This window comes from Wyeomyia smithii, chromosome 1 (genome assembly GCF_029784165.1).
Source record: "Wyeomyia smithii strain HCP4-BCI-WySm-NY-G18 chromosome 1, ASM2978416v1, whole genome shotgun sequence".
In the NCBI taxonomy this organism is placed as follows: Eukaryota; Metazoa; Arthropoda; class Insecta; order Diptera; family Culicidae; genus Wyeomyia; species Wyeomyia smithii.
In genome coordinates this window covers 180,051,636-180,065,739 of record NC_073694.1, presented here as the reverse complement: position 1 = coordinate 180,065,739, position 14,104 = coordinate 180,051,636, and positions in this window count along the sequence as shown.

Below are 14,104 nucleotides of genomic sequence, written 5' to 3'. Positions count from 1 at the left end.
CTTCAAGACAAAGTTTCCACCAGTAGCTTCTTTCAGCTGTTGGTTGTTGACAATGAACGTTTCAGGTGTGTCACTGTATAATTAGTTAAAGCATTCTTGAGTAAATACTACTTTTCGTATTTTATCCGTATTTTATGTAAAGACGTGGGCCAGAATTGTAACATTATTGTCGTGAATTTTGTTTTGAAGAATTTGTCAGTCATATCAACTACTTCGGTACGCTACTTAACTGTTTTTTAACGGAGCAAGGAGGTGCTTTCATATTTGCTTCCACTTTTACGTCGAAGCTGTCCCCCGCACGAACGTGTGACCGCTCTCAGGAAAATTTAGAATAAGTTACCTACACTGATTTCGAATTTATCAGTAGTATCAAATGTAAAAACAAAATCTAATTTTATTCTGAGCGGCGCAGTTGGTACATTATGTTATGCTTCTCACAAAAAACTTGTTTAATAAGGCACGAGAGAAGGTTATTCATGAATTGACCAGCGATGGATTCATTCCAAACGCAAGCTATAGCACCGCCATTGATTTGCAGTAGTTTGTTTTTCATCACCGGTCGTAGCCGGCTATGGGACTGACTTGCTATCATTCTAGCTACGTACCGTAAAAGTAATCGCATGTGAGTTCCAGCTTATGATTTTCAACAAATTTTGGTCAAATTTCGGTGTTTATACAAGTTTTATGATGTAAAAGTGTTAGATTGTCATTGCAGTACTAATTTCTGTTGATGGTCTTGATTGAAAAAGCATTTGAGTGCCAAATATCACCCAAAGCGTTACGATTTTCAATTGCTGTTTTCTCGTCAGCACCAAAACGCAAATGGGACGGACTTGCTATGAGCGGCAGTATGGGTATGAGCTGTTTTTGCTGCAATTGGCAATGACAGATTATGTTCACACTACAAAAATTTCACAGCCTACTAAACATATGACAAAGGATATTCATGTGTGAATGATGAATCTGAGTTTGGCGATGTACGAGCATAGATTCTAGTTGATCAAGAGCGCTATCAGCGATATTGTTTGTTTTTTTTTTTTTTCTTCACATAACATTTATTTGACACGGCACAAATACAATTTAATGTTTAACGGCGCCAATTATATCTGATGACTTAAAAACTAAAGCAAATTTTTTATCCTCGCTGCCGACTACGAGCTGAAATTAAGTCTAACTTAAAACTAGCATGGGATTTCCAATCAGTGTTTTGTTGTTCAATGGTCGTCTGATAATCGTCGAATGGCATGTATGGATTCGTTCTGCTGAGCCACGATGTCGTGAGTTGGGACAGAGGCTCGTAGTCCTTGGGTCCTGGTTCTGTTGTGCGGGGTCTGGTTGCTGGTTTTGTGCTTAAGGTTCAAACGTGTTCTTGTCGTTTTGTTGGGTGTAGACGGAGGGGAACGGGACTAGACTGGGGCGTGGATGGATTTCAGGAAAACGTATATAAGGGACATGTAGGATAGGTCACGGCTCGCCAAGACATCACGAATAGGAACAGCCGGCTGTCTACCCTCGGCCTGCAGGGAAGCTATTAATTTAGACCTGGCGTCACGGTGTACAGGGCATGACCAAACCACATGCTCTATGTCGTGATAACCTTCACCACAGGCACAGATACCACTTTCCCCGAGCCCAACACGACGGAGGAGCGCGTCAAATCTATAGTGATTGGACATAAGCCGGGACATCACTTATATTGTTTGTTTTGTTATTGGTGAAATAGTAATTTTCTGCCTTCATCGGTTTTCAACTTCAAAAATATAGTAACAGTACAATAAAAAAAAAACAGCAACTTCACCCAAAAGGTTCCCATGCCCAAGCCCGGACCCCCACTAAACCCATCTGCCTACCGCTGCAGCCAGCGGCCAGTATCATCGCAATTGTTAAATTATCCCAAGTGCCCATCCCCCGATTTCTGAATGGGAAAATCGGTGACAATAATGCACAGCACATTTCACCACGCCATCCACGGCGAATTCCTTCTTCTCTGTTGTGCTGTGTGTTCATTCATTTAGTGTCCACCGCTTTTGCTGTTGTTCGAATCGAAAGAAGTTTTAAATGTCTTCTTGCCTTCTGCGCGAACTCTCCCTGTCGCGTAATGACCAACGATCGCAGTGCTAGAGCCAAAGCCAGGAGGCTATCGGGCACCCGAACTTGTACACCCTTATATTATCTATGTGCCAGCTAGGTAGAGCCGCGTACACATTGCAAAGCGAAGCGAAAGTTCGATCAGCCGAGATTGTCCTCACTCAGGTCCACACGCAAAGGAAAAAGGATGCTGGATGGAAACCAGTTTTTTCTTTCTTCGCCCAAAACCGGACTCTGTGGCGTGTCTGTTTGCATGCAGTTTGTCCTTCGAGCTCAGGCTAAAACCAGAAAGCAAAAAAAAACACACACGACTCATTTTAAAGGTTCTAAGTTTTATAGGTGCTTCGGTGGTTGAAAAATCAGGAGAAAAAAAAACTTATGCGTATACAAATATCGGGAAGGCGAGCCGCGAGGATCCTTGCACAGAGAAATATGTGTGTGTACTACTGTGCAAACCATTTTCTCCCCCTCTGACCAGCAAGTCGCGCTCGCGAGGACGCGGAAAGCGGCGTTAGACGGAGGGTGATTAGCGGAGGGGATGGAAAAAGAACTTGTACATATTAAAAAATTCAACCTCGAAGGAGCGGCTGCTGCAAGGAACAACAGAAGCGTAATTCCTGTTTTTATTCCCACAGATTCTCCCGGCTGCACGAATAATAAGATGACATCCAACTCCTTTTTTTATGCTGCTGCTGCTGTTTCTCTCCTTGTTGGTTTTGTTCGACTCGAGGAAGGTCCTTCAAGGCGCGCCGACACACGCCAGAGAGGGATGGGTGCAGATCGGGTTAGATCATCATATAATCATCATCATCGTCGTCATCTTCGCGTATAATGTTGCACATATGTTTATTATTCCGATTACCTGTGCTGCTTTCTCGCTCTTTCCGCATCTCGCCGAATGGTCCATCCATCCGCAAGGGGACTCGCAGTAGATTTCCTTGGCGAAGGATGACCGCACCAGGAGATCGCCCTTTCTCCTCAGCGGAGCACCAGAGCAGGAGATCAAACGGGCAAACGGAATGCGAAACTCTTATTCTTACCACGACTCGCTGTATAAATAATGCGCGTTCCTCACTATGATTAATCGATTTGTGTTTCCCAGCCTTAGCAAATGCGTCTGCAGACCAGGATTCACTCTCACATGGCAGCAGCACGGCGAGTGTCATCTTTCGTGCGCATCCTTTTTTCCAGATCCTGTGGCGCGCAACGGTCATTTCGCGAGACGCACGGCCCAACCCCTTTTGGACACTCGGCAGCGGATCGCTACTGGGTTGCTCGCTAGCTGGCTAGCTCCTCAACTGGAGTTACACACTGCCAGGATCGGCACTTCCGCTCTCACTGCACAGCAGAGGCAACCAGAGACCAGAGTTCTTCAGAATCTCATCCTACCCACAGAAGAAATACGAGAGCTTTCCCAGAATCCGCAACAAAAGATCCCTCCGTTTTCGCATGCATGCAGTCTATCTCAGTGATAACCAAAAAAAAAAAAAAAAACAAATCAAAAAAAGAATATTCTACTTCGGCGAACAACAGGTCGACCGAACCACTGGGACATAAGGTCTTGACCAACACGCCAGGTCAGGTTTCCACCACTCAACAGCAGCCGAATGAAACACAAATCAAAAAAAAAATCCTGCAATAATCATACAAAGTCCTACTTCCTTTTTCCCAGAACAAAACAAAATCCAGACCCCATTCAGTCCGACCGATCCCAGACAGCCATGACCAGTGTCCATCCTGATCGGAGTCTTCGTCTACCCTCACGGCTTGGACCTATTGTTGTTGTCCTACAGGCAGTAGCCGTCATCGCAGTAGCCGCCGCCAATAGTTCTGCTGTCCAGCGAAGAAAAGAAGCGTTCGGGGTTTTTTTTGTTTCTTCTCTTGCACGTTTCAAACGCTTCATCAAAACTTGCCCCTCATGCTAATCTCGTATGCCGTCCGCCGTGTGTGCGCCTGTCTGGCACGGATGATTAAGGACCTCCTCTTCCCTGGTGGACTGCTCTTCGATCAAAGGGGTGATTTTTTCTCATGAATCCTCTAGTTGTACAAAAGTTCGGGTTTTTTATCTTACTTTTTGGATAGAAAAATTTTAAACAAGTGATCCGCTCTTCGCTGCTGGGGTAAACGTGGCAGGTCACGTGTAATTTGACTGTAACTGGCCGGGTTACGGGCACAGGTTGATGGGCATTTTTCGGAGCGGTTACGTAACGGAGCAACTTTTTGGCTTCTGTCCTGTTTGCACAAATTTCAATTAGTTGCTATTTAAAGCCGGTTCGGAGTTTTGGGGTGCCGCATTGTATGCTGGATTTTTTTTTCGTTAATTCGGCGTTCATTTCAGTCAGTTTGGCACGAGTTTTGAGGTGTCTAGTCTGGGTCGCGCGGCTAGAGAACGGGTCATTGTGGGAATTATTTAAATGTTTGGCTAATTGATTTGGATGGTAGCAGGGGTTGACGATCGCTCGACCGGTTTTCGGTGAGGGATTTTTTATCTAATTTATACTAATTGCTCGTCATCATTGGAATAGAAAGGTGCGCTTACCATTCGAAACTTCTCTACATGAATCTATCAAAACGAGAACAGGCCAAGGAAAACGCTCGAAATGTATTGATTCATTTGAATTGATAGTTGAGAAAAAGAATATTCTTCCTAGGTTAACCCCAGTAGGCGATATTTCTATTACTCGAAGCTCTCACTCATTGTTCAGTTTCTGTTACTTGATATTGTTATCAGCAGAAGAAAAGGATCAAGATTAAATTAAAGCTATATAACTGATAGAGCAGATACAGAATACGAATTGAAGACGATAATGGGTGGCTCAAATGCTTACCATTACATATGAACGAGTCAGGTATCCTGACTTGAATTCAATCACTGTCAAGCCAAGCGAAATGTCGTATTACAGAAGACAATTGCTTGACTACTGTAATACCAAAAGTGTTCAAATTCTATCTCTTGAAGAGTTTCTTTCGCAATCAGTTGATCTGAAAAAAAAATACGTTAAAAGGTGCCCGAACATTATCCGCAGCACCAAAATTTTGATAGTTTTGCTGGTTAATCTTAGTTAAATAGAAAACAGAACAAGGGGAAGAGAATTAATGTCAAGATTGTTAGAGAGAAAAAAGAGTGCAAGAGAAAAGAGAAAGATAGATGAAATAAATCGTTCGTTTTTCTTTTCCAAAAAAGCAGTTCTGTGCTTAAAAAAACAACTGATGATATATCTTTCGCGTTTTTATACTATGAACAAAGCTAATACAATGGCACGGCTCAGTTTTCAGTTATGTTTTGAACTGTGGTTGCATTCATTAGCGACTAAATGCTTCGCTTACTGTTAAACCTAAAAGACAAAAAATAAGAATCAAGAATGGTGACAAAACTTTTTTAGCAGAATTTAACTGGATTGAAACCGGTTTTACTGCCAACACTGTAAAGTATGCGTGTCATGTTGTTCAGGCAAAAAAAAAACGTTTTGAAACAATATCCATTTTATATGGCGACCGTGACAGACCTATAATAATAATAATGTTAACTAAAGGCTCTTCATATAGTCTCAAAATCACATTCTCGGAACAGCAGTCGGCTTTCATATAGAGTTGTAATATCAAACTATCTCCTCGATTCATAAAAAAGGGCTGGAGAAGGATCAAAACATCGAAAAATCGTTCAATATTACATGGCAACTGTGATAATAGGTAAGAACAAATGTCGCTAATTCGGTCGCTTTGTCGCTTTGAAAGGTCAGGATACCGTCTCTGAAGACATGAAAAGTAAATTCAATTTTCAGCGAAAGCTAGTGCTTCATATCCTGAATTGGTTTTTAAATAGCTTCGTTATATTTCGCAAGCACGAGTTTGTTGACTGTAAGCTATAATTCATTTTTTTTAAATTATACAAGAAGAAAAGGTGTTCAATAAATTTTCCCAATTTGAAACCTAACAGGGAAACACGTCTAACAACTTATTTGAATCAGAACTTATGCATTTGTCTGTTGAGTACGTAAAATAAAATAATAACAAATTATTAAGTTCGAAATGAACATTTTAGATTAATGGATTACATAGGTTTTTTCCTAGAGCTTAAAACTGGAAAACAATCAATATTTAACCATTCCTGTGAATTTTGATGCTTCTAGCAAAGATAACGTTTTCAGGGACTTGAATGAGTTTTCCCGCAAGCCAAAGTAGAAGCGACGAACCCGGCGACCACTTATTGTGTGGCATTCTGATGCACTTCTGCATAAACGAGGGGCTCCAAAATTCACAGGAACGAGTAAAATGCTATATTCTTTTTAGGGCAACTGTTTTGAGGGGAATATTTTTTTTTCGTTTTTGTCGACCAGTGTTATCGATTATCTTTTAGACATTGATGAAACTGCCTGCTGAATAACTCGGGGAAGGAAAAAATCCAAATAACTTCCGTTTCAACTAACCTACCAATGCACAGTGGATCCGGAATGCAATCTAGCAATGCAATCTGTTTTTTTGAGAAAGTGTTTTCGGTAATGTTCATGAGAATCATCTAGGAATATTTTTGTATGAAAATATTTGTACTAAACGTGTACTAAAGTAGTACTAAATTTTTTTCTTCATTTTTTCAATTTAGAAGGATAGTTTCTTTTACAAAGTTGTTCATTAGCCAATAATTTGAAACTCTTCCAAAGTCACAACTATTCAAGAAGCGATAGTGTATGAGATATTGATTCTTTGTACAAAAAGGACAAAAAACATTTATGTTTATTTCTTTTTATTTTCCTAAGTGTACTAACGAACTCCATGAGTTTCTAACTAAAAATCTTTTAAACTTTGAACGTAGAACCATCCTATTTCCTAGCCTATAGTTTTTGAGATATTTAAAATAACGAAAATTTCGATGATTTTTTTCAAATGTTATATCTCCATTTGTGCGCTAATAGCGCAACCTGAAATTCTCAGGGCTGGAATAATATTCAACTAGGCGTATGTAGACAAAATTTCGCCCCGGAACACCTTGGAGCTCTTATTCTGTGAGTGATTTTGTAAAATTCTGCAAAATTAGAAATAAACGTGCTATTCTTTATCCAACTGTTTACGGAGATGTTCAAGAGAATTAAATACGAACTTTTTTGGTCTAAAAATACTCGGTTCAATATTTACAATGAACTATTGAAGCTTTTTTCAAATAGGATACATTTTAAGATGCATCAATAACGCATAATTGAGTTGCATAATTTTTATCCGTTTTCACCGGCAATTCACAGTTTATTAATGTACGGTCCATCTATCATCTGGCATTGTATTATGCCTATTGGTATGATGTCAGAAGAAGTTCAAGGGGCACGGAATATATCTGTCAAAAGTCGAGAATTACACTCAAGAAAATTCAACCGCCTAGAAAACATCGAAAATGTTTTCAAAAGCCTTTTACTTACGTATGATCCGATAATATCTCTGAATCACAGAAAAAAGCATAGCCATCCTAATTGCGCGGCAAAGTTCAAAGTTTAAAGACATATAATTAGAAACTAATAAAGTTTGTTAGTACACTTAGAAAAAAATAAAATTAAAATAAATGTTTTTTTGTCCATTTTGTCCAAAAAAATCAATATCTCATACATTATGGCTTCTTGAATAGTTGTGACTTTGGAAGACGTTCATATTATTGGCTAACGAACAACTTTGTAGAAGAAACCATTCTTATAAATTAGGAGGCAAAAAATTAGTACTAGTTTAGTACACGTTTAGTACAGATATTTTCATACAAAAACATAGTTGATTATTCTAATAAACATTGCCGAAACCACTATTTCAAGAAACCAACACGATCCGGAGTTATTATTTTGTTCCGCTAGATTGCATTCCTGGACCACTGTGCAATAACAGCACTAACTTGAATTATTAAAATTATACAACAAAGTAAGTAAGATTCTCCCAGCTGGTCTTGAGTAGTAATGGGACTTTTAACCGGATATATTCGTGATCCGGTTATCCGAAGCTCGGATTTTTTTTCTGCTGGATTTTTTTTTTCCGGATTTTTTTTCTGCTGCCTAAAACCCGTTCAAACGAAGTGTAACGCGAAAAATGGCTATTTCCACAATCCCCCATCCTCTCGTAAGTAATTATTTACATAATTCTCATTAAACCATAATTACAATATCCGAATATCCGAATATCCGAAAATCCGGATATCCCGCCGGATAATATCCGGATATCGGGTTGATCCGGATTTTGGATATTTGACGGATATCCGAGGTCGGATATCCGGATATTTTAATCCGGATAGTCCCAGCACTAGTCTCGAGGTACGATGCTGGCCTAACGATGCCGGGAGAGACTGTTAGTGTCAGTAGGATCGTAGCGCTAGTCCCGCCATTGTCCTGTACACTTAAGGCTGGCTGCGAAGTCTGTGTATAATAAACAGGAGATTGTGTTCCTATATGGAATGTAGCACCAAGGCTTTGCTTTGCTTGAAGTAAGGTTGATAAACGCCAGATAATAATACACTATAGATCATTGCAAACGAAAACTAACCTCACTTTTCTGACATTTCTCACAGGTTTGTTTGCAAGGTGTTAAAATTTTTTCCATTCGCTGTTTAGTGATAGGAGTGAAATCGAAAAAAAACTCTCCACCTACAGTCCCCCCACGGTTATGGATCACTTAAGAAGATGTATGAATTCAAAAAATCATTTCTGACCAATTTTATTGTTTATAAGTAATCTCTAAATGTTTTCAGTCACAGAAATCTGTAATCTTTCACTTCATTGAGTATTTCTTTCCATGTTTTGTGAATATTTCTCAGAAAGTATATTTATTTCATAACTCACCAAATACACAATTATGGATCACTTTTGAGAGCAGTTCTAATTATGAGACAATTCGCATCATATTATGGATCAGCATAATAAAAACAGCTTTTGACAACGAATTTATTCAATAAACCTTATTCAAATTATGTAATTTGAAGTAATATCATATTTCAAATCGTATTAAAGATCCCGCATGGCCTAGCCATATTTTAGGTGGATTTTGAGGTTGCAGTTAGATCGAGAGTCCAGGTCTGTCGCTCCCGAAGGTAGCAATGAACCATTGTATACGGTACATAATAACAGTTTCCCGCTTTACGTAGCTTTCCTGTCCCTCGTGCCTTGGAAATTATATTTTTCAAAGGCTCAGCACTGTTGAGCTTCCGTTTAGAGCTCAATAGAAGTTGAGAGGATGTTTCAATTGGTGAAAATCACATTTGAATCGGAGTGATCCATATTTATAGAGAATTGTCTTGTCTCGGTCCCTATAATGGAACACTTTGAATATAAATTGTTTTTACAGAAAAATCGTTATAAACCATCAACATTTTGATGATTCGTGAAGAACTTACCTTGATCTTTGTGTATGAGTTATTTTTTGCACGAGAATTAGCGATTATGTCACATACGAACCTTATGAATGATGAGCGTGCTACTTACGCTGATCGAGAAAAACGACAAATATTTTGATAGATTCTAGAAGACAATATTTCACGCTCATAAAAAACACATCAATCTAGGAATAAGAACGATGTTTTCTGGGTTCAAAGCTATCAAAAATTAGGGTGACCAACATTTTCGATGCAATTAATCACAAATTTTTTTTCTATCTACAAAGATAAAAAAGTTAGATACTTGATTGCATCGAAAATGTTGGTCACCCTAATTTTTGATAATTTTTCAATAAGCGCTTTATCATATGTAACAACTTTGTAGGAAAAAGTTTTTCTCTGTACCATTGCTATAGAACTCTAGACCCAAATTTCCCCCTAAATTTGGTTTCTGGACCATTGTGCAGTGGGGCGACTTCATACAAAGGCTGGCCAAGCAAAAAAAGTGTCGATAAATGCGATAAAAACTTGGTATTTACATAATTTTGGGGCGCTGAATACGAATCTGGCATCCATTTTTTGGTTGGGGCCGTCCATAAACCATGAAATCCAATTTTTAATGCTTTTCTGGCGTTTTTTTTGTTTGCGTTTTTTCATAAAATTATATGATCTTTGACCACAAGTAGTGCCACTGGGCGTCCTTCCCATTGAAAAAATACGTAATTCATGGACGACTCCTCGAATTAGACAAATTTGCCCAAAATATATATATTTTTTATATTAAAACAACATAAGCAATACAAACTAATTACAAATTGAAAAAATCATCATCATCATCATCTTTCGCTGTGATTGCAGAAATCTCCTGTTGAATTGTTTCCAGAAAATTTGAAATTCATTATACTTATCAGCAGGAAAAATTCCCTCCACTGCTATTTTCATTTCTTCTAGTGATTTTTGATGTTTCATTGTTTCATATATATGTTGTCTTTCTAATCCGGTTTCTACGGTTACAGAAAGTCATGTAAATACATGCATAAAACCATGAATTGACAACTTACTAGATATTAAATTATGTGGTGCCGCTGAAGTTGAAGGCTCCTTGATAAAATTTAAAGAATTTATGAATTTGAAAACCAAGACACTGGAATCACATAACGTTCTAAATGAATACGAAAAGATGCGGAAGGCGAAGAATGTTTCTTTGTTTTTTTCTCATACAGCAAACTGTGTGCTTTACTTTTGTATGCAAACGAGTGCGGAGCAAAAGCAATCTGCAAACGGGCTATTGTTAGCAGGAGTTTGATCATCATTAAAAATGGGCTGAATGTTTTTAATATTGTTTTAAATGTGCCGAAAGTGGTAAATTGGTTTGACATAATTGAGATTTCATAAATAATTGTTTACTGTTTCCTTTTTTAACACGTACTTTTATAACTTTTTATTGATAAATTTTGTGATTGTTGCCCACATTTATATTTTATCCTTACGGGTTGAGTTCGATATCATAAATTTTCATTAATGGGGTATTATGGTTATGAATAAAATTAAACCTGGATGAAATTTCAACTTAAAAAAAAATTAAAAAAATCTGCTATCGCTTTTTTCATAAAAGTGACAAGTTGCGCAGTTTTGCGCTACAGCGGACAGTATGCATTTGGATGATTACGTTTTTACCGAAATTTTGAATGTAGTCACAACCGTGGCAAACTGCGGTAACTAAACTTTTAAGCTACTTTTCTACAAAAAATCACGTTTTTATTTTTTTTTGTGTCAGGCCTACTAGCACCAAATTTTACAATCTTTAATGAAAGGGGTTTATTTTGCATAATATTTGGAGCAACTTTTTCTTTGATGTCAAAAAAATTCAAGCTATCATTGATGCTACAGAGCGTTTCAAAGAAATGTACTATTTTTCAAAAAAATGTCAAAAAACGACAGTATGACAAGCTTTGAAAAGTCATAAAAAATTCAGATTTCATGATATTGCGCTCAAATTTTGGATTTAGACAATTAAATATTAAAGCGATAAAGGAAAAATATTATGAAACAGCTAACGAGAAAACTTTTTTTGGCTGATGGCCAGCGATTTCCCACTGTGCGTTAGTTTAATTGAGTTAAATAACATGAGACACAAAAGTGATCCGTAATTGTGGGAGATCCATAATTGTGGGGGGATTGTACCTCGAAAATTCGAATCTTTTTCAACGTGCGATCAGCAGGAAGCTGGGAATGGTTCAATCTACGGTAACTCGCGTTTTTAATCGATACAACGAGCGTTTGGCCATCGACCGGAAAGAAAAAAGTGGCCAAAATGGATATTCGTATAGTGTAAAGCAGTGGTTTTCAACCTTCTTCAGTTCATGCACCCCCTTTTGATAATATACAAAAGCTTTCCCCCCCCCCTCTATCGGCACCTTGAAAGAAAAGCTGAAGTAATTTAAAAATATGAGGCTCTGTAAACTTTAATTTTTAGCAGGGGCAGGAGAACACCAAATGTTTCTGACGACTCTGTTGATATTGGTTTGGTTTTTACTTGCGAAAGTGGAGGAGGGAAATATTTTTGCTTCTGTTTTCACACATAAACTGACAGTTGCATATGAGAATTCACGTAGGTGCGAACAGCCTTAAAAATCTCTTTTACTTGTGTCAGGGCCAATACACGGGCATACAATTCAGCATCTCTTATGAAGGTGTGTGTGACGATTTATCGTCAACAAGCACATTCGACGTATGAATGCCTATAGAGTTCTCCAAGCGAAAACACACAAACACTACGTCACGGCCCGCTTTACACTGTATATTGAAATTTGTGAGAGTGTGAATCAAACTCGGTAGTTTTTTATGCTCTTTTTCAGATGACAGTTCTCACAGGTGACAAAAAATTCTTACAGCTAACAAAAAATAAATCGAAAACATCGCACTAATACAAACGCACCTGGAGAACTCTATAGAGCAAAATAATGCGCATAAAACTGCTGCATGGGTTTTTTGCGCGCTAATTCATTGGACACTGAAAAAAAATGTCGCACCACCGTCAATCACAAAAGCGCATTACATGTGAAATTTTTCCACTCGCAATTCCCCCCCTGCAAGGATCAAATTCCCCCCTGGTTGAAAACCGCTGGTGTAAAGGTTCACAAGCGGGTAGTTCAAGCTTCTAGCAGTAATCCGAACAGTTCAGTTAGAGATGTGGCTAAAAAACTTCATTTCCCTTACTAACACGCAGAGAATCCTGAGTAAGAATACCCAGGATACCTTTAACTCGGTGGCGGAATCGTGAAAGGAATCGCAAACACGATCCGGAGGATTCCCAACAGGATTCTTAGTCAAGAATCCTAGAGCCATATACCGGGCATTCCTGAGGATTCTTTTTTCAGGAATCCTTTTCAAAGAAGCTCACGAATCTAATGTGAGGAATCCTAGAGAATCCATGCGAATCGTATGTGTTCGTCCGGGCTGAGTAAAACTTTCGTTCAAGATGCGAAAAAACGTGAAGGATTACACACGTACAAAGTTCAGAAGACGCCGAATCGCAACGAACGGCAGAATACTGTGGCGTAAACATGGAACAACATTACCTCGTTATGGATGACGAAATATATGTTGAATCAGACCTCCGGCAGCTTCCGAGTCTCTAGTACTCAACCGCTCATCATAAACTCAAAGTTCCTGAGTACGTTAGAAAGCGGAAAGTGTCAAAGTTTGCCGACAAGTACCGTGAGGAGTCCTAATTCTGCGCGGCTCCTAACTCTGCGCACTTCGTACCAAAATGTTGATGCCGTTTAGTAAGAAAAGAAACATAAGCAGAAAGTTAACAGTTAATATATAGGAAATCACTTCCAAACTTCATATTTGAAAATCTGCTTTTAATTGATATTTTTTTAACATTTTAATACGAAGTGCGCAGAATTAAGAACCGCGCAGAATTAGAGCGCCTTACGGTACATGGTTCGGCAAACAATTTGCTCGTGTGGACGGCGGAGCATCCCATTCGTGAGAACCGGGACGGTCAATGGGCAGGTATACTTGAAGGAATGCCTGCAAAAGCGTTTACTTCCACTTCTGAGGTCACACAACGCTCCCACAACTTTCTGGTCAGATTTAGCCTCGTGTCATCACTCGAAAGATGTTCTGAAGTGGTACGAGACGAAGAAACTCAATCCCCGGAACGCACCTGAACTGCGGCCCATTGAGAAGTGCTGGGCCATCATAAAGCAGGCACTGCGGGAACATCCTAAGAAAGTTAAATGGATTTCCACACAAAAAACAGTGGGTCCAAACGTTGTACAAGACCTCATGAGCAGTGTCAATTGAAAAGTGCGTGCATTTGGGTATGGGGGGGATAGAATGGAATAAAACGAACAATGAAAAAACTGAATAACATCAAATTTTGAAAATCTATACCGAGCGTCTTAGCAGAGTGATTGAGAAATCAAAGAAATAGTTATCGGTTTCCGTTCTAGTAGAGTATAACGGAAACCGATAACTATTTCTTTGATTTCTAAATAACATGTTTTTTTTTCATTACCTGAAAGTTAGAAGGAGATTGGTTGGATGAGTGAAATTTTCCGAATCTGTGTTTGTGATGCATTTAAACCGCTTAGCGTTCCTAATGCCGTAGGTAAAAATAGGCTTTTTTCAGCCAAATACTGCATTAAACGTCTCCCAGACGGTCTTGAGGTA